Raw genomic sequence first — 20,670 nt, 5'->3', positions numbered from 1 at the left:
TGGATTGAGGGTGGAGGGCACAGGTGGGAAAATGCGGGGGAGGCTGAGGGAACAAGGTCAGGGTGGGGGCTGAGGGCAGTGGGTCCGAGGGGAACCCCCCCAGAGGGACCTGCCAGGGGGCCAGGTGAGCCCAGCAGTGCTTACCTGGAGCAGCTCCCAGGAAGCATCCAGCAGGCAAGTCCCTCCCAGTCCCTCTGGCTCCTTCCTAGGGGCAGGGCGGGTCGAGGGTGGCGGGGGGGGCTCTCTGCCCGGCGCCCACTGCCGGAGTCTACAAGCCACGCCCCACTGCAGCACGCAGCGAGACCTCCTCGCTGCCTCTCTGTGTGCCCAGGTCAGGGGTAGGGCTGCGCTCTGCAAGCTCCTGCCGGCCGGGCAGCGGGCCCCGTAGGCTGGTGCCGCCGCGCCAGGAGCTCAGCTGCACGCTGCCCCAAGGCCCAGGGAGGAAAGGTGAGTGGCCTTATTGGAAAAACCTGGGAGGTGGGCGGTGCCGGCTTGCCGCGGTCCCCCTCATATAGGGTGACCAGACATCCGGATCAATGTAAGGTCGGGACGGGGGATAAGTCCCCTAATATCGGGACGTCTGGTCACCCTACTGAGAGGGGACATGGTAACAGTTTTCAAGTACTTAAAAGGCAGTTACAAGGAGGAGGGGGAGAAATAATTCTTCTTAACCTCTGAGTATAGGACAAGAAGCAATGGGCTTAAATTGCAGTAAGGGTGGTTTAGGTTGGACATTAGGAAAAACTTCCTAACTGTCAGAGTGGTTAAGCACTGGAATAAATTGCCTAGGGAGGTTGTGGAATCTCCATCATTGGGGATTTTTAAGAGCAGGTTGGACAAACACCTATCAGGGATGGTCTGGATAATACTTAGTCCTGCTTTGAGTGCAGGGGACTAGACAAGATGAGCTCTCAAGGTCCCTTCCAGTTCTATGATTCTATGAAAGGGATCTCAAAAAACTGGGTGACTGGGCAACAAAATGGCAGATGAAATTTAACACTGACAAGTACAAAGTAATGCACCTTGGAAAAATACTCCCAACTACATTTATAATGATGGATTATAAATTACAAGAAAGAGTCTTTGGAGTCATCACAGATAGTTCTCTGAGAACTTCGGCTCAATGCGCAGCAGCCATCAAAAAAGGCTAACAAGGAAAGGAGTAGAAAGTACAACAGAAACATGATAACACTATATAAATCCATTGTGCAGCTACACCATGAAGTATTTTTTCATATAATGCACAAAAAACCTGTGGAACTCATTGTTATGGGATGTTGTGATGGCCAGAAGTATAACTGGGTTTAAAAAAGAACTAGATAAATTCATGGAAGAGAGGTCCATCAATGGCTATTAGCCAAGAAGTTCATGGCTGTAATCCTATGCTCAGGGTGACCCTGAAGCACTGACTGCCAGAAACCAGGGGCAGAAGACAGGTGGCTCTCTTCAAAATTGCCCTGTTCTGTTCACTCCCCCAACCTCTGGCAACAGCCACTGTCAAAGACAGGATAATGGGCTAGACAGACGATTGGTCCCATGCAGTATGGCAATTCTTATACCCTTATGTCTGCAAAGTTTATTTTGGCTTAGACTTGTTTTCAAGTTTATCTTTGTGAATGTGTTTGACTTTCATTCAGCAGTTTTTCCAGTTCTGCCATTGCCTAGCGGGGAGACAGGATTTCACCGGTAAAGAAGCGAACCTCCATCCTTTCTCTGCAAACCCAGCAAGTATCTCTGAAGCCAGGCCCTTCTCCCGGCCGCCCTCTCGCCCTGCAGCTCCCACGGGGGGGAACACAAAGTCCCCCAAGAAAGTTTATTGATGATAAGAGAACAATTCTGCGTCTCTGTGTGACTGGGACAAGCTGCCAATCAGAGACCGTTCCCCCGGGCCGCCCTCCCCCGGCGCTGGGGAGGGGAGCGGAGGCGAAGGAAGCGCTCTCAGGCTCCTCCGAGGCGGCTGATGTGAAACACAAACCCCCGACAGGCACTGACACCCCGAGCCGCCGCCACCTCCCAGGCCCGGCCCACCCCCTGGGTGCAGGGCAGCCCTCCAGCCCCAGCCCGCACATCTACCGGCGGCAAGTGCGAGCCCCGCCCCAGCGGTCACCCAGCAGTCGCTCCCCAACCGGCCGCAGCTCCTACCTGCCCGCTGCCCGCACCGCCACTGTCCCCTCGGCTGGGGGTGAAACCAACCAACCCGTCACCCAGGCAACCAGCGGGGCCCGCCTCCTCAGTCCAGCCGCAAGCTGATTGGAGAGAGCCGCTGGACAGTTCCCGGGGGGGCAGGAGGAGACGGAGCCCGAATCTGATGACAGAGTGAAGAAGGGGGGGTTAGTTACCGTAGCAACGGAGCGACTGGGGAGGCGGTGGAAGAAGAGCTGTGTGTTAAGGGGCGTGGAAAGAGATGGGTGGGGGAAGGAGGGGGCGTTTGTGGAGGTGTTGGGGGCGGGGGAGCAGCCGTGACTCCGCATGCCCAGCAGTCCCGTGCAAGCGAGCCCTGTACGTCATAGCGATATTGAAACGAGCCTTGCGCTGTGCATTGTGGGAAGGGTTGCAGTCCCCGGTCGGGCCAGACAATCCCTGTCCTAGAGCGCTTCTAAGCTAAGAATGGGGCGCCCTGCGGCACGGCTGGGAGGCGGTCACACGGTGACTGCGCGAGCAGGAAGGAGGGTGGTGTGTCGCCCCCTTGCTGTGTTGACAGCATGCTGTGAGCAGGTGTCCAGGAGTGACTGGCTGGAGGGTGGTGTGCTGTCTTCGTGCAAGTTTACAGTACTCAAGTATAGTACAAATGAAAGCGTGAAATGATTGTGGGAAAACTAGACTAAGAGGAAAAAGTCACTGGCATCATGTTAGGAGCTAGGAATGTTTTACTCTGTAAGAGGCAATAGGTAGGAGAAAATTCCTTCCTGGCCCTAAATGTAGTGGTCAGCTAGATCCTTAGCATGTAGACAAGACACACCAGACAAATAAGTGGGAAAAAATTTGCTGTGGTAAGGTTTCATGGTAATCAGGGCTGGCTCCAGGCACCAGCGTAGCAAGCAGGTGCCTGGGGCAGCCAATGAAGAGGGGGGCAGCACGTCCGTCACTCCCTCTGGGAGCGAACGACCTCCCGCCGAATTGCCACCAATCGCGATCGCGGCTTTTTTTGTGTGTGTGTGTGCTGGGGGGGGGGGGGGGGGGGGGCAAAAACGCTAGAGCCGGCCCGGATGGTAATCATTCACCTTTCCCCATAAACACTGTACTGAGTGATGTCAAGTAAAGGAATAAAGTTAGAAAGGGTTACAAGTAACTAAGTTAAAACATGAATCTAAAATTTAATCTCGCAAGGTACAGACTTTGTTCAAGATGATTTCTCACACCAGTCATTCTTCTTCCCAGCCATGGCTAATTTTCACTCAGGGCCTTCCACAGAAGTACAGGGCACTGGTTCCCTTGTCTTCCAAGGTTTCTCACCTGTATCAGTTTCCAGAGACTTCAACCCCTGCCACCTTGGTTGAAGGACTTACCTTGCTCAGCTTGCAAGAGCTCTGGTCCCTTGCGTCCAATGCAGAGGTTCTCAAACTGTGGTCTGTGGACTCCATTCAGGTGGTCCACAAATAGTTCCCTCTATGGTGCCTAGGCGTGGGTGCTCTGGCACTGAAGCACCCAGGGGGAAAAATTAGCGGGTGTTCCGCACCCACCAGCAGCCAAGCTCCCCTCACCTCTTCCCTTGAGCATGCCACGTTCCTGCTCCTTCCCCTTCCTCCAGCACTTCTGCCCACCGCCAAACAGCTGGCGGGAGGAGGAGGAGTGGGGACTCAGTGCACTCAAGGGAGGCGATGGGGAAGAGGCGAGGCGGGGGCAAGGACTTGGGGAGGGGGGTGGAGTGGGGGCAGGGCTGGGGGGAAAGCACCCACCAGCTGGAGCAGAAATCAGCGCCTATGCTAAAGGTGCACGCCTGGGCAGCTGCACATGAGAGAATGAAGGGCCACCCATCTTATTAATTAATGGAGATATCCCATCTCCTAGAACTGGAAGGGACCTTGAAAGGTCATCGAGTCCAGCCCCCTGCCTTCACTAGCAGGACCAAGTACTGATTTTGCCCCAGATCCCCAAGTGGCCCCCTCAAGGATTGAACTCACAACCCTGGGTTTAGCAGGCCAATGCTCAAACCACTGAGCTATCCCTCCTCCCCGCCATGCCTGTGTGGCTCCACTAATTAGGTGCCTGGACCCTGGAGAAGATGTATATGTAAGGTGAGGCGGTGGCCTTGGGGGTAATAGGGGAGAGGTGGGAGGGGGTAGTGGAGTGAGAAGAGGTGGTGGTGGGAATTTGTGACATGCAGGGCTGTGGTGGCCAGAGAAGGAGGTGGCTTTCCCCAGCTCAGGGGCTGCTGGGGGGGGGGGGAAGAGAGAGACCCCCCACTCCATCCCAGCCCCAGCTCGGGGCTGCTGCATGCGGGGGAGAGAGGGCACATCCAACACATTATAAAGGTAAGACTACTGATATTAAAATATGAGTTGTGTGCTTTTATTTGTAGAACAAAAATGTTAATTATTATTAAGGTTTTTTTATATAGTGCTTTTTTATACAATAGTTAGCTAACGGTACAAACAACATTTGGAAAGATCATTAAGTGGGCTGCCGAGATCCTCAGCAATTTTCTAGTGGTCCAGGAAAAAAAAAGTTTGAGAACCACTGGTCTAATAGATGCTAAAGATTGCTTCTGTCTTTGCTTATATCTTCCAAAGTTCAATGAAATTTTTTCCCCAAAGAAGCAGAATGACCTCATGTTTTCTTACCTTCCTGTGGACTTTCCATCCCCTTGAAGCTCCATTTACATAGAACTCAGCCATGGGTTTTGGTCCCACTGATACAAAAGATTTTGCTTTAGCTGCTCTGAAAAAAACTCTAGCAGCAGCTTAGATAGAGATCTGCAGGAAAACTGAAAAGGAGGTTTAAAGACATCATGAAAATCACCTCTTTGGATTTGAATAATAATGTTGGTGATAGTATCATAAATGCCTTAGCTTGCATAAAAATGTAGTTAGTTTTAGAATTAGGGCTTTAAATAAGTAATGATCATTTATAGTTAAAAATCCAAAATGGCCACTACAATAATTCTCTATTAGAAAACATCAAAATGGAGGATCACACTAAATTAACCAGTAGCAGATAAGAAACACATGATTCAACTCACTCCAAAATTCCTGAAGGGAGGGGTTAGCAGGTGGAGTAGCTTGAATGACAGGCAAAGTTGATTGGTCAAACAGTTGCTGCCCACACAGGGAGGATCCATGCTAATTACCAAGCCTGAAATAGCAACCAATCAGAAGGCCAGAAACTGAATATAAGGAGACAGCCAGCAGGCTGGTGTGTGTGTGTGTGAGAGAGTGAGAGAGAGAGAGAGAGCAAGAGAGAGCAAGCACGCACGCGCATTAGGTGAAAATCAGAGAGCGGAGACAGACCAACAGCAGTGAAGGGAGAAGATCAGAAATAGGAGAGCAGTAGACAGATCAGAAGGACCTAGATGGTTCATAGGGATTCAGAAAGATCAAGTGAAAGTTTGATTTTCTGTCTCTTTCTTAAAAGAATGTTTGTAAATAAAGCTGGATATCTGTCTTTGAGTGAGATCCACCTCACCCCATTCTGTGACTGTTCAATCACCACTCTCAGAATGGTAATGTTAAGTTGTAATGTCTCTTTAATGTATGAGTTTCTACATAAATTATTAACTTTATTAATAATAATAATTATTAATTTATGTAGACACTCGTTGCCGAGATCGCTGGAATCCTAGCCACTGCTGATGCCCTGTGTGGATGGGTAAAAGGGAGGTGAGAATAGGTTCGGTGGTATAACAGGTAGTGAGGATTGTAGCCAGTGTAAGGATTGGTGCACCAACGCCCTTATCACGAGGCGATTGTAACCACAACCCAATCCCTGCACAGGAAGAATGCTTAGAACTAGGGTAATAGCCCATATTCTGGCCATAATTTAGTTTTATTAAAGGAATTTGTAAGTCTGGAGTGATCAGGGTCATAACCTATGTCTTTGCAACAGTCTATATGTTTTTAAGGAACTTGGGACTCGGGTGTGGCCGGGTTATACCTGAGACCAGTATCTATCAAAGGAAGGAATAAATTAGAATGACAGCAAAAGGGAAACTGAGGCATGATATAATACTTTAGAAATAATGTTGGGAAACACTTAGAAGATTGTTAGACGGGTAGGATGTGGTCCTTGGAAAGAAAAATGCGTTCATTGGACCTGGTGCTTACCAGCAACTGTGAACAATGGGCTCAACCTGAGAAAAAAGGAATTCTCAGGAATTCTTAGTAAAAAGGAGAAAAAGTGAGCTGGTTTGAAAATGGTGGCTGGAGTTTTATGTAAGGAAGTAAATAGTTTAAGGCTGAGCAAACAGCCTTAAACTATTTAGAAAACTAGTTAGAAAAAGAGGAATTAGTAAACTCTCTTAAAACAGAGATAAATGAATGGAAGATGAAAGCAGAAAAACTTACTTAAGGAATAAGAAAGGCTAAAGGGAGAATTGGCTTATTCACAAAAGGAATTAGTTAACTTCCACCTCTACCTTTGAATTGAGAGCTACTGTGATGGCACAAACTGCTCAGATGACTCCCTCACAGGAGGAATTAACTAGCATAAAAAAGAGGCTGATTTGTTAAAAGCCATTGTGCTAACTCAAAACGTTCAGATTATAGCCGTGTGTGGTGTGGCGGCTGCCCCACGCCTGGAGAGTGGGGGCTGCGGCAGGCCCGGGCGCCTGCGTACTCCGGCAGCCAATGAGAGAAGGGCTTGTTGCGAGCCAATCAGAGGACAGATTGGGGCCAGCCAATCAGGGCCCAGCTCAGCCATATAAAAGACTGCTCAAGATGAGAGCAGTCAGTCTGTCCCAGGTCTTCAGAGGGGAAGGTCTGTCTCCAGAGCTGGGAGGCCAGCACCATGGACAGCATAGTGCAGACCAGCCTTAGAGAGCGGGAGAAGGTCCTACTCTGTAGCCTGCCAGGCGGCAGGCCGGGAAGGAAAAGGCCTAGCGGGGGAGAAGGGCCGTTGGGGAAGCGGTCCAGAGGAGTAGTCAGAAGGAGAAGGAGGACAGCAAGGCTGTCGCTTGAGGGCCTCTGGACCGGGACTCAGAGTAGTGGGCGGGCCTGGGTCCCCCCACCACCCCTTTCCCCCTTTGTGTTCCCTTTGGCCATACGCTCAGCCATAGGCTGCAGGGAGCGGCCAGTCGGAACCACGCCAGATCCTGGACTGTAGGGATCGGACTTAAAGGTGTGGGACTGTTGATCATCTCATCTTCACCCCCCCCCCAACCCCCGAAGGGGGCGCGAATAGACAGAAGGACACTGTCGGAGGGCAGTGTTCCAGAAAGAGGACCCTGTGCGTCGGGAGCGCAGCGGGTCCACACGCCAACCCCTGTCGGGACGACAGATGGGACACCACCAAAAGGAGGCGCTCTACCGGATCGAACCAATTCCCCGAGACGACCAGTAGGAGACGCTGCGGTGGTGAGTCCCAACCCTGTCACACGTGGTACCAGAAGTGGGGAGTGATCCGGACCTGTTAAAGGGTCCAGAGTGTGGGGGTTGCGTCGGGAGCATCCCGCTGACCCCCAAGATGGAGGCCGAGAAGCTCCTGAAGTGGATGCTAGAAAAGCAACAGGAGCAGTTGGCCCAGCAGCAACAGCAGCAGGTGCAAATGTTGCAACAAATGACGACCCAACAGCAACTGCTGATGACTCAGCACCAAGAACACCAGCAGCAGCTCCTCCGGGAGTTGGCCGCCCAGCAGCGGGCGCAGCAGGAACACCTGGTACAACAGATGGCCGTGCTATTACGCCCGGCGGGAGGCACCCCTGCCGCACCCATGGGGACCGGACTGGGGGATACCTTGGGGGCACCACCGGTACGCCTCACCAAGATGGGGCCTGAGGACGACCCAGAAGCATTTTTGGTGACGTTTGAGCGGGTGGCGACCGCTGCCCGGTGGCCCTCAGAACATCGGGCCACGTTGCTAGCCCCCTATTTGACGGGGCAGGCTCAAGCCCCATATCGTAGCCTCGACCCCCGGGAGGCACTCGAGTACGCCCGAGTGAAGGCAGCCATCCTGGACCATACCGGCATTAGCCCGGAGACCTACCGACAGCGCCTCCACAAGGAACAGTACCTTCCGGGGGCCCGACCCCGCGCAGTGGCCCAATGCATCTGAGACCACTGTTGGAAGTGGTTGAACCCGGAAGGCTTGATGGGACCCCAGGTGGCGGAGATGGTGGCCCTAGAACAATTCACCCAGATCCTGCCCCCGGGAGGAAGGGCCTGGGTACGACGGCATCGACCGGCCACCTTGTCAGCAGTGGTGGCCTTGATGAAGGACTACTTATCTGCCGAAGGGGCTGAGGCGCCACCCCGAGCGGCCGGGAACCTTGGTCGCAAGGGCGGGACAGAGAAGGGGAACCTCCGTGGGTTGGGACCCTCTGAACCACTGGCAGGCAACAGCCATGGGCATCCGAGGCCCCCCAACCCCGAGCCCAGACACAAGTTACCACAGGTGACGACTCGGAGGGAGCAACAGCCCCCGGAGTGAGCAGGCCCCCTTGGGAGAGGCCCAGGGCCGGCCGAGACTCAAGAAAGATGCTGGAGTTGCGGACAAGAAGGACATTTTCGACAAGATTGCCCTTTTATGGACTGCAGCTATGGGCAAGCCTGGGTGGCTGGACGAAGGGCTCGGAGGAGAGGGATAGGAAAGCTGGTAGTCCCTGTCCGGGTCGACGGGACCCCCACAAACACCCTCGTAGACTCGGGGTGCAGTAAGACCCTCATACAAGAGGGGCTGGTCCCGAACCTTAATCTTTTGGGGCCCCCAATCCACCTACAGTGTGTGCACGGGGATATCCGCCCGTACCCCAGAGCCTGGGTCAAAATAGGAGTAGGCTGCCGAGAGGAGGGTCTCCGGGTAGGAGTGGCCCCCAGGCTGGCCTACCCGGTGGTGCTGGGACGGGATTGGCTGGGCTTCGGGGAGGTTCTCCTGAGATATCAGCCGCCCGAGCCCCGACCAGACAGGACTAAGGCGCCTAGAACGGGACTGCTCGGACGCAGACCAAGGAGTGACCCCGGCAAGGGGACCTCCTCAACCTCAGAGGCCCCCGTGGATCATCCTAGAGACAGGCCCCATTCAGTAGAGGACGCCCAAGCAGAACTAGAGCGTGATGGGGACTTCTTACAGGAACAACGAGAAGACCCAACCCTAAGCAGAGCCTGGGAGCAGGCCACCAACCCCGATACCGAGGGGGACATGACGCCACGGACTCCACAGGGCCCCCGCTTTGAAGTATGGCGGGACCGCCTGTACCGCATAGCGCAGGAACTCCAGACCCAAGAGACGTTCTGTCAGCTGTTGGTCCCCCGGAGACTGCAAGCCGGCCTCCTCCAACTAGCCCACGCGAACCCTTGGGCAGGACACCTGGGGCGCGAGAAGACCCTACAGAGGGTAGCTCGCCGGTTCTTCTGGCCGGGCATACACCGAGAGGTGGCGGACTTTTGCGCCTCGTGCCCAGACTGCCAGTGAACCGGGCCGAAAGGGGTAGCCCGTGCGCCCCTGGTACCCAGGCCGGTCGTGGGGGTACCCTTTGAGCGGATTGGGATGGACCTCGTCGGCCCCCTCGAATGAAGTAAGAGAGGGAATCGCTTTATCCTAGTGGTGGTGGATTATGCAATGCGCTATCCCGAAGCCATTCCCCTAAAGACAGCGACAGCACCAACCATCGCGATTAGTAAAGATTTTCGCCTGGGTTGGGATACCCGCTGAAATATTGACTGATCAGGGCACAAACGTGTCCTCCAAATTAATAGCAGAGCTATGTCGCCTCCTCCATATACGGACTCTCCGGACATCGGTGTACCATCCGCAGACCGATGGCCTGGTAGAACGATTCAACGGCATGCTAAAACCTATGCTGTGGAAGTTTGTAGAGGAGGACCCCTCGCATTGGGACGCCTTGTTGCCGGCTTCGTTATTCGCTATAAGAGAGGTACCACAGGCCTCGAGGGGGCTCTCGCCCTTCGAGCTCTTATACGGCAGACAGCCCAGGGGGATATTGGACCTCCTGAAGGAGGAGTGGGAAGCCCAGGAAACACGGGTCCTCGGAACCACGCAATATGCGCTACACCTCCAGGAGCGACTCCAAACATTAGGGGCCTTCGCCCGGGAAAACTTGGAACAGGCCCAGGCATGCCAGGAACGCCTCTATAACCACGGGACTAGACGGAGGAAATTCAGCCCAGGCGATCGGGTGCTGCTCCTACTGCCCTCAGCGGAGTCTAAACTCCTGGCCAAATGGCAGGGCCCCTATGAAGTAATCCGAGGAGTGGGGCCGGTTGACTACAAAGTCAGACTACCGGGACGACGTAAGGAGACTCGCATTTATCATGTCAATCTTCTGAAGGCCTGGAAAACACGGGAAGCCCTGTTCATTGGCCCGTCCACCCCAGACTCGGAACTTGGACCCCTAGCAGGAGATCTTCCCGACCCCAGACTGGCCACGTTGGGGTCAGGCCTCAATCCCAGACAGAGAGGGCACTTACAACAGCTGGTGGAGGAATTTCCGGATGTTTTATCTGCCCGCCCGGGCCGGACGACTCTAATGAGTCATCATATCGCCACTGACCCCGGGAAGACGGTGAGGGATAACCACCGACTGTTACCCAAGAGAATGTGGGATACAGTCCGACAAGAGTTAGAGACGATGTTGGAGATGGGAGTGGTGGAGGTATCAACGAGTGAGTGGCGTAGCCCTATTGTCTTAGTCCCGAAGTCAGATGGGACGACCCGGTTTTGCATCAACTTCAGAAAAGCCAACGCTATCTCCCGCTTCAATGCATACCCAATGCCAAGGGTGGATGAATTGTTGGAGCACCTCGGGGGAGCCAGGTATCTGTCAACCATAGACCTAACTAAAGGATACTGGCAGATCCCACTTATGCCAAACTCCCTTGCAAAGACGGCCTTCCCCATTCCTTTCGGCCTCTTCCAGTTCATAACCATGCCATTCGGGTTACACGGAGCGGCGGCTACGTTCCAGCGCTTGATGAACAAGGTCCTCCAACCTCACGACCAATACGCAGCGGCCTACATAGACGATATTGTAGTTTACAGCCTCGACTGGGAGAGCCACCTACACCACCTGGCAGAGGTGTTACATGCCCTCAGAGCGGCCGGCCTAACGGCTAACCCGGCAAAATGCCACTTAGGGCAAGAAGAAGTGACCTATCTGGGATACACGGTAGGAGGGGGGAAACTAACACCCCTGATTAGCAGGGTACAAGCACTCAAAGACGTATCCCTTCCCAAGACGAAGAAGCAAGTGCGTCAGTTTTTAGGGTTAGCGGGGTACTATCGCCGTTTTGTGCCGGATTTTTGCATCCATAGCCGCCCCCCTGTCTGACCTGACAAAACTCCCAGCCTCGACAGGTACAGTGGTCCGAACAATGTGAGAGAGCCTTTGCCACACTAAAGGAACGGCTCACTCGAGAACCTGTCCTACGACACCCCGACTTCACGAAGGAGTTTATACTTCAAACAGATGCTTCCGAAGTGGGCTTGGGCGCAGTGCTCTCCCAAGTAGACGGGGAAGAACACCCGGTACTGTACCTAAGTCGTAAGCTGTTTTTTTCCCCCCCCCCCTCCCCGGGAAAAGCATTTTTCGACGATAGAGAAAGAGGCCCTAGCGGTACGGTGGGCTATCGACGCCCTACGTTACTACCTGCTGGGGAATAGTTTTAAATTGATCACAGACCACGCCCCTTTGCGATGGATCCACAGCATGAAGGACACAAATGCTAGAATCATGCGGTGGTACCTTGCCCTCCAGCCTTACGACTTCCGTGTGTTCCACTGCCCCAGTAAGGCCCATACTAATGCAGATTTCTTCTCCAGGCTGGGGGAGATGGGTGATCCTTAGTGCAGGGGGAGGTTTGCGAGGGGGCAGCCAGGCCCCAACCCAACTACAGAGGCACCAGGCAGGTAGCCCTGACGGCGGAGGACTCGTCCCGCTTGTACTGGACATGTCCCAAGTGCACAGGGAGTGCGAAAGGAGAGAGCATACCCCAGCTTAGGCAGGCAGCCGTAGGAGAAGAACCTATGCGGGAAGCCCCGGTGGAGGACCAGCCCGCACTCCTGGAGCCGCCAGGAACCGCAACTTCTCCAGGTCGGGGTGGAGCCTCACTGTGGGAGGAACCAAAAGAGGCGGCAGACCTCGAGATCCGTGGAGAATCAGGAGACCTGTGGGACACCCCAGCATCCAAACTGATAGGAAGCAGTCTAAGGGAAGTGACAGACTTTTACGCCGGACCCGGTAAGCCTCAGCGTGTTTCGGTGGGACCCCCCGCTGAGACGGTGACTAGGCCGTGGTGCCCTGTGACAAGGGCTAATTTCCGGGACTTCGAGCCAGTAGGCCTTGTTGCCCTAGGACGGGGGCTAATTTCCTAGACTTTGGCCAGTAGGCCATGTTGCCCTGTGACAAGGGCTAATTTCCTAGACTTTGAGCCGGTAAGCCGGGCCGCCTTGGGACAAAGGCTAATTTCTGAGCTCTAGGCCATCAGGCTGGTTAGGATCCCTCTCCCCCCCCCCCCCGGGAGGGTTCTTAAGGGGGAGGGTGTGTGGTGGGGCGGCTGCCCCATGCCCAGAGAGTGGGGGCTGCGGCAGGCCCGGGCGCCTGCGTACTCCAGCAGCCAATGAGAGAAGGGCTTGTTACGAGCCAATCAGAGGACAGATTGGGGCCGGCCAATCAGGGCCCAGCTCAGCCATATAAAAGACTACTCAGGACGAGAGCAGTCAGTCTGTCCCAGGCCTTCAGAGGGGAAGGTCTGTCTCTAGAGCTGGGAGGCCAGCACCACGGACAGCGCAGTGCAGACAAGCCTTAGAGAGTGGGAGAAGGTCCTACTCCGTAGCCTGCCAGGTGGCAGGCCGGGAAGGAAAAGGCCTAGCGGGGAGAAGGGCCATTGGGGAAACAGTCCAGAGGAGTAGTCAGAGGAGGAAGGAGAAGGAGGACAGTAAGGCTGTTGCTCGAGGGCCTCTGGACCGGGACCTGGGTCCCCCACCCCCGTTTCCCCCTTTGTGTTCCCTTTGGCCATACATTCAGCCATAGGCCACAGGGAGCGACTAGTCGGAACCACGCCAGATCCTGGACTGTAGGGATCAGACTTAAAGGTGTGGGATTGTTGATCATCCCCCCCCGGAAGGGGGCGCGAATAGACAGAAGGACACTGTCGGAGGGCAGTGTTCTAGAAAGAGGACCCTGTGCGTCGGGAGCGCAGCGGGTCCACACGCCAACCCCTGTCGGGATGACAGATGGGACACCACCAGAAGGAGGCACTCTACCGGATCGAACCGATTCCCCGAGACGACCAGTAGGAGACGCTGCGGTGGTGAGTCCCAACCCTGTCACACCGTGCAAAAAGAAGCCAATAAGGCACAAATAGAATGGGGTAAATTAAGGCAGGAGGTAGTAGAATGGAAACAAGCATTAGATGAGCAAGCTGTAGTGAAGACTGCGATCACAAAGATAAAAAATAAAGTTAGCCTGTCAATGCCAAAGAAGTGATCCAGAAAATGAGTTGCAAGTAGAAGAAGGAGTAATAATGGCAGTCAAGAGGCCAAAAAGGAGAAATAGGAATAATAATTCCACTGAACATTACAATATAGAGAGGAAGAACCCAATCCTGGTAGTGAAGATTCCTCTGGTTTGGATTATGAAAGTGACAACCCCGTGGAGCTCTCCCAGAGACCTTGCACCGTGAAACAAATTGGGGCATTGGGCAAGTCCACAGGTTCTCTAAAAAGGAGTACAATAGCCGTTGGGTTGGCTAAGATGTCTGGTGTGCCTGGGATAGCAGTCTCTACTATGGTTGTGAAATAACTAAATAGCCCCTGTGTGTCTGAAACAGATGAATCCAAAAGGTTGAAAGATTTCTCAGACCAGGGTCAGCTGCTTCAGCAGCAACTGAAATTTTGTTGTGAAGAAAAGTTTAAGCTTAAAGCTGTGAACTCCACTCTATAGGAGAGATGTTTAAAGGATGGGCTGCAGACTGAAAAGCTGCAGTGCATTTGTGATAAGCGATGGCTTGAAGTGTGAGGGAAGCAGGTGTGTTGCTCAAGGGGAAAATGTATGGCCACACAGGCAAAGGTAGATATGGTTCTGAGGTCATAGAACCAGTATATTAAAACTGACCAGGTATATGGCCAGCATGAAGTGACTTGCCTGCAGAAAAAAGGACAGGCTATGCAGGTAGTTAATAGCACAGCTCAGAAAAGAGGTGCTGTGGTGAACAAAGAAGTTAAACTCATGGGATTAAAAGAAAAGAACAAAGGTCAGCCCTGGTATTAGTTCAGACATCATTTCTGAATTCCCCTATGGAAGTAATATTAATAGTTGGAAGACAAAAGAAAAATCTTTCTTTCCAGAAGGGGATTCTGTAAGGAGTTTTCCTAAGAAGGAACAATGTGTAAAAGAATTTCGAAAGTCATGTATGACTTTGGAATTAATGCATTAACAGAAAGGTACTATAGTAGGTAATGTATTACACAAAGAAGAAGCATTAGTTTCACAACTTGGTGTAATAATAAAAACAGCAGTAATGTTTAGTAATTCAGACACTACTTTAAACAATGTAGGAAAAGGTAAAATACAGAAGGGATGGCCACCCCGTAGAAAAAAGCCTGAAGTGGTATCAGGGGTGAGCTTTTTCCAATAACAATCCTCAGGGGAAAGAAAGCCAGCGACATAAACAAGATGGATAAAATTTGAGAAAAAAACAAAAGTGGTTCCTTATGAACAAAGGAAAGGTGATGCAGGAAGAAATTAGCTTTGGGTTCATACTGTAATTTTTCTCCAGAGACCAAATTAATGGTTTACCTACAGAACTACTGCTTCAAAAGATTAGTTGGCTCCACCAAACCCCAAAGATAAGGTATAGGGAGGCTGAGCACCCCTTATCTCCCCGATGTCATCAAAATATCATGCTGATCTAGTGGCACATTAAAAACCAGATGATTGGAGAAAACCCACTGGATGTGAAATTTAATAGTGGAGCATCCAGATAAGATATGTTAATAGAGACAGTTGCCATGGTGTGGTTTTTTTTTTTTTTTTTTTAGTTATTATAAAGCATAGGAATTTTTGAACCCTCAGTGGCAATAAATATTGTAAGGACTTTATGAAGTAGAAATAAAATACTAAGTACCCCTTCACTTTTGTTTTGATTAAGAACAAAACAAGGAAAGGAGAACCAAAATAATACTACTACTCATTGTAGGGACAGGAAAAAGGATAAGATAAAAATGCAGAGAGAAGGAATGTAGAATGAAATATGTGATGAGGAAGCTTGGTATATACCTTCAGATTGGACTGAGCAAGATTTAGATGAGTTCTTGGAAAGTCTACCAGTGATAGAAACAACTAATTTAAATTCAACAGCAGACAAAGCAACCCAAATCATTAACACCAGTCCATCAATGGGAGAAGCAACCACTTCAAATGATAGTTCCTTTATGGAGGATTATAATGGAAGACCAGTGATCACAATTAGCATAGCTAAAGAGAAAATACAACACTTATGCTACCTAGACTCTGGATCTGCTTACTCTGTGTTAAATAACAGATACAGTCCAGCAGATCTCCTCCAACACAGTAGAAATACGTGGAATATTAGGAATAAAAAGTGAAATTCCACTAACACATCCACTAAAAGTTAATATAGGAAAAGAAAAGTATTCGGAGTGTGTTTCACAATTATGAACCTAAGAGAAAATGGACTTGGAATAGTGGGGATGGATATTCTTACGGCGCTCCAATGCTCAATAGACTTAGAAAGAAATATCTTGTGGGCAATAGTATAGAAAATAAGTAAAATATTGTTGTGTATATAAGTAAATCATAATTTTGTTATTTGATAGAGAAAGACAAGGGAAGAATAGAATAGATACATGAAATGGCAGCATGGTTTGGGGAAATACCAGATATGGATGAAAAAGAAATGGAAAATCTGATAGATAATGAAGAAATATGCCAATAGATGAATTTATAAGATTAGCTTAAGCAGAAGCAATAGATGAAGAAAGTGGAATAGAGGAGCCTGAAGAAGAGGCTACCTCTCCATTAATTATATCACAGATATATTTAGATCAATATGATAGACCACTGGTTCCAATCTGAATTATTGAAGCCGAAATTGAAACACTCTGCTATATGGACAGTGGATCTTTGCTTTCATTAATAAATACAGCGATAGATGTAGATATTACACGATATATGTCAAGAGACATGTATATGCTTACAGGACTATTGGGAGAACAGATACCCATTCCTTTAAGTATTCCTCTATTTAACAACATGGGTATTAGATGGATAGATAATGTAAGATTCGGTTTGGCAAATATGGGAGTCAATAGTAGAGAATTTATTGGAATAGACATTATAAAAAAGGTGAATTGTATGATTGATATAAATGCAAAGGTACTGTGGAATGCAGTTGAATAGAATAAAAGCAAGGAAAATGAGTATGTAATAGATAACACTTATTTACTACCTAATTAAATTTAAGTTTAGTAATAACTATAAATATGGAATAAGTTTAATGATAGTAATTATAGAAATAAGTTAGATCATGCTAACAATAAGAGATAAATTAGTGACAGTAATGGAAATAAAAGTAATAGTATAATTAAGTTAAATAATATACATAAATGGTAATTTTATTTATAAATAGGGAAAGGATAAAAAGAGAGTATGATAAGTGATTCAAAGAGGAATAAAACAAAAAAGAGAGAGAATGGCAGGTGGTGGATGATTCAATGAACTTCCCAATCGTAAAGAAAAAGAAATGATGGATTTATTCGAAATGCTGGAGGAAGAATTAGAAAATATGATGAATGATACAGAGAGAAACAGTGAGGAAAGCAAAGATAGCAGAAAAGAAGAGGCCCTTCCCATAAAGATAAACCAATTATTTTTGGACCCCAATAAAGGACCTTTAGTCCCCGTAATCCTCAATAATCCAGAGACGGGAGTGGGATTATTGTGTCACTTGGATACGGGGTCAACACTGTCAATTTTAAATCTGGATATAAATGTGGATCTAACACCATAGCAGTCAAGCGATGTTTGTATTGTCAATGGGGTGGGAGTACAATTTCCCATCCCTGTAAATAGGCCAATGTCCATCAACATAGGCCAATGGCAAATCATTGCCAGATTCGGTCTTGTGCATACAGGAATCTACGGATATGGAATTATAGGGGTAGACATCTTTGGAGTGTTAAATTGTTTGATGTCAACCATAGAGTATTATGGAGAGCAATTTAATTTTATTTGTTTAATATTTTAGTTATGACAGCTCTATCAATAATTAAAAGGGTACTATTCAGTATTAAAGAAAATGTAGATATAATGAAAGTGTTAAGGAATAGTATAAGAAACAAACATGGTTGTATTATAGGTGAATAAGATAATTATTAATTAGTATTGTGAGATAGGTAGAGTTAAAAATGTTAAATAGTATAAATTTGTGGAAGGAAGAATTTTTTTTGCATTACTATTAAAAGGTTTTGTTAAAATAAAAGATGAATTTGTCTTATAAAAGAAAAAGGATCATTCGTTATTTCTGTTTTTCAGATGAAAGCCAGATGGTAGAAGATGCGGTTCTATTCATCTGGTCTCTTCTAGGCATTTATGGCTATGGGATTCTGCTATGGTGGTGCAAATTTAGACAGGACACTGATGAAATGATGGGCCGAGTTCTATTCCAATAACGAAGCTGTTGCCAATAATATTGAGAAATGTGGTGGGGGTTTTTTGTTTGCTTGTTTTAACAATTCCAAGAATAGAGAATAAGCCAAGGGCCGTAAAAGTGGTAATGGGAGCACCAAAGATCATAGACTTAATTGTACAAAGTCATATGAGTAGAACGCTCATTACTGATGCCATAAATATATATTTTTGATGCTCAAGGCAAAGGAAATTTAATGGCCCAAAGATCTGGCAACAATTCACCACAACCTTTAGGGTTTACATGGAAATCACATGAAGGGATAGGCACAATACATGGTAAAGCAGTAAGAGAAGAATAGTGACAGTGTGCATTAGTAGAAGGATTAAAAATAATTGCATGCTCACCTAATCTTTTGATAAATCCAGAAAGAATGAGTTCAGACATGAAAATACAATGGATTAAGCCGAACAAAACGGCTGTCAATAGTATCCAAAATTGTACTTTCACAATCCCAAATAAGCCTATTACAATAATGGTTGTAATGGGGCCCATAAATTTAATAGAGTTAATTGCACAAAATCTGAAAGGTAGAACATGTGATCCATGATGCTCATAAATGTCATATTACATATGCTTCTCAAGTTCAGTTATTACATTTTAGAACCCATCAGAATTATGCCGTGCCTAAACCTTCAGTATGTGAATGGGATGCTACTGGTAATACAGGTAAAATATGGGGGAAAGGAGTAAGAACTGGGCAATGGCAATGTGCCATATAGATCTACAATAATTGCACATTCATATAATGTCACAATACAGCCAGACCAGAATTCTCCATGTGCTCTTATAGCATGGCATGTCCCTAAATGGAGTGCAAAAAGTAAAAAAACAATACTTATACAAATGGGCTCATAATCTTAGTAATAAAACAGAAGCTGAATTTGGGATCATTGATTCATGAGGATAAATTAGTAAAATAGATATTCAGTGTGAATTACAGACCAAAGTTATATTTAAAAATCAATTAAAATTACAATTATCTTGGTATACACCTATAATAAAAGACAATGAGTGTAAGGAAGAAAGTATAAGCCAACTCTTATTTCACATTTGGTGTGAAGGTAGTATGATCATAACAAAAGTGGACTATGGATAATCACTGGCTCTCAAATTAATTACACTTTTGCTATTTTATGGACACCCAAACCTGAATCAATTGGTGTTGGCCTATATATAGTAAAGGAAGATTCAAAGAAACAAATAATTGACCCCACTTACTCCTTAATGAAAGTAATGGTAGATTTAGCTTTCTCACCAAAAACCCACAATGCAATAAATATATTGAACCTCTATTTGTAGGATGGAAAAGATGGAGGGAAACCCAACTTTTATTAAAAGCTCCTATTAATAGAAAGAAAAGAAGTTTGATGGATACGATGTTGGGAGGAACAGGTACAAGTCTTGGAGTAGTAAACAGTATGGATGAGGAGGTATTGGCTAATCAGTTAAATGCACTAGGACAACACTGAGGAGCTTTATCTAAACCTTTGATAACATCTTTGAATGACTAGCCATCATCTCATAGCAAGTTTGCTCCCTAGCTGGGAGAAGTTATAAAAAGCTGATCATATAGCCATACTAAACACAGTAGAAGAATTACAAAGCAATGTATATATGGCATTGGCTTGCATAAAAGCACAAACGTGGACCAGTGATGTAGTAGAAGATATTATATGAGATGGAATGAGTGGTATCTTACCTTTAGAAATAAGAAGTATAATATGGAAGCATGCCATCAAAGCTGAACAAAAGTTATTTTCTTGCTGGAAAATGGTAACCTTTACATATAATCCTCAAGTAAATCAAATTACTACATTTATAGTCAATGTCTGAAGCCTGAATTGAATGGATATCTCCTATTGTAGCACTAGGGTTAAATGTTAATGCTAGTGTAATGCAAACAATAGAACACAAATTATGGGCCATAAAACAGAATATGTGGAAAACTGTGGAACTTGAGGCTTGTGTGGAAGAACAAGGAATGGAATATATTTGTAATAGTGATGGAATCCAGCCATATGATGTATGTTTAAATGAAGGAAAATATCTATCAATTAAACCCTTTTCCGTTTAATGGATCAATCGTGTACATTGGAAATAAGCGTGTTAGAAGTTGGTATACATATGTATGTGATTAACTTTAAACAAATACAACTCAATCCTCACCTCACTGATTGGTTGCAATTTCAATTTCACACAACCTGAAATTGAAAATGAAGAAATTAGGGATCAATATCAGATATGTGAAATTATCAACCCACTACCTTTTGGAGTAGATATAAGTTTAGTTAAGCAATTAATGGATCATCCTGAATTGTGAAAAGGCCTAGGAAAATGCACAAAGGATTATGATTACTGTCCATCACAAGTGTGACCAAAGTGAGAAACAAGAGTAGTGAGGAATTATGCTAGTATGAAGACAGGTCTGCTCGGTCTCCTGAATGAGAGCCTTGAGCCAACACTGGACAAGACCACACACTCATTGGACTCAAAATGCTGGATTGATAAATGAGTTTACAACCCAGCAGGAGGGGATTGAAACAAAAGATGTTTGCTTTAGCTGCTCTGAAAAACTCTTGCAGCACTTTGGATAGAAATCTGCAGAAAAACTGAAAAAGGGGGTTAAAAACATTGTGAAAAATCACCTCTCCATATTTGAATAATAATGGTGGTGACAGTATCATAATGCCTTAGCGTGCATAAAAATGTAGTTAGTTTTATAATTAGGGCTTTAAATAAGTAATTAATGATACTTTATAGTTAGAAATCCAAAATTGCCACTGCAGTTATTCTCTATTAGAAAATATCAAAATGGAGGACATAGACTAAATTGACCAATAGCAGATAA

General features: G+C 47.7%; 1 protein-coding gene and 1 long non-coding RNA gene across 4 annotated transcripts in view; one reads left to right on the top strand and one right to left on the bottom strand.

Moving 5' to 3' along the window:
- WDR17 (WD repeat domain 17) overlaps window positions 1–2,281 on the bottom strand; it is a 107,144-nt gene extending 104,863 nt beyond the window's left edge. For 2 of the 3 annotated variants that reach the window (XM_005304183.4, XM_065596681.1), the window contains exon 1: window positions 2,143–2,278. The gene's annotated coding sequence lies outside the window, so the exon portion shown is untranslated. Of the gene's footprint in view, window positions 1–2,142 lie in introns of all 3 variants that reach the window. The other variant, XM_024101118.3, reaches the window with a different exon arrangement.
- A 10,560-nt stretch (window positions 2,282–12,841) lies between these two features.
- On the top strand, window positions 12,842–19,896 carry LOC135983686 (uncharacterized). Its single transcript, XR_010601429.1, has 2 exons — window positions 12,842–13,421; window positions 17,666–19,896. It is a non-coding gene; the product is annotated as an uncharacterized LOC135983686 (long non-coding RNA).
- Window positions 19,897–20,670: the final 774 nt, after the last annotated feature.

This window comes from Chrysemys picta, chromosome 5 (assembly GCF_011386835.1).
Source record: "Chrysemys picta bellii isolate R12L10 chromosome 5, ASM1138683v2, whole genome shotgun sequence".
Lineage (NCBI taxonomy): Eukaryota > Metazoa > Chordata > Testudines > Emydidae > Chrysemys > Chrysemys picta.
The sequence above is the reverse complement of the archived record's forward strand: the minus strand, read 5'-3'. Positions and strand labels throughout refer to the sequence as shown.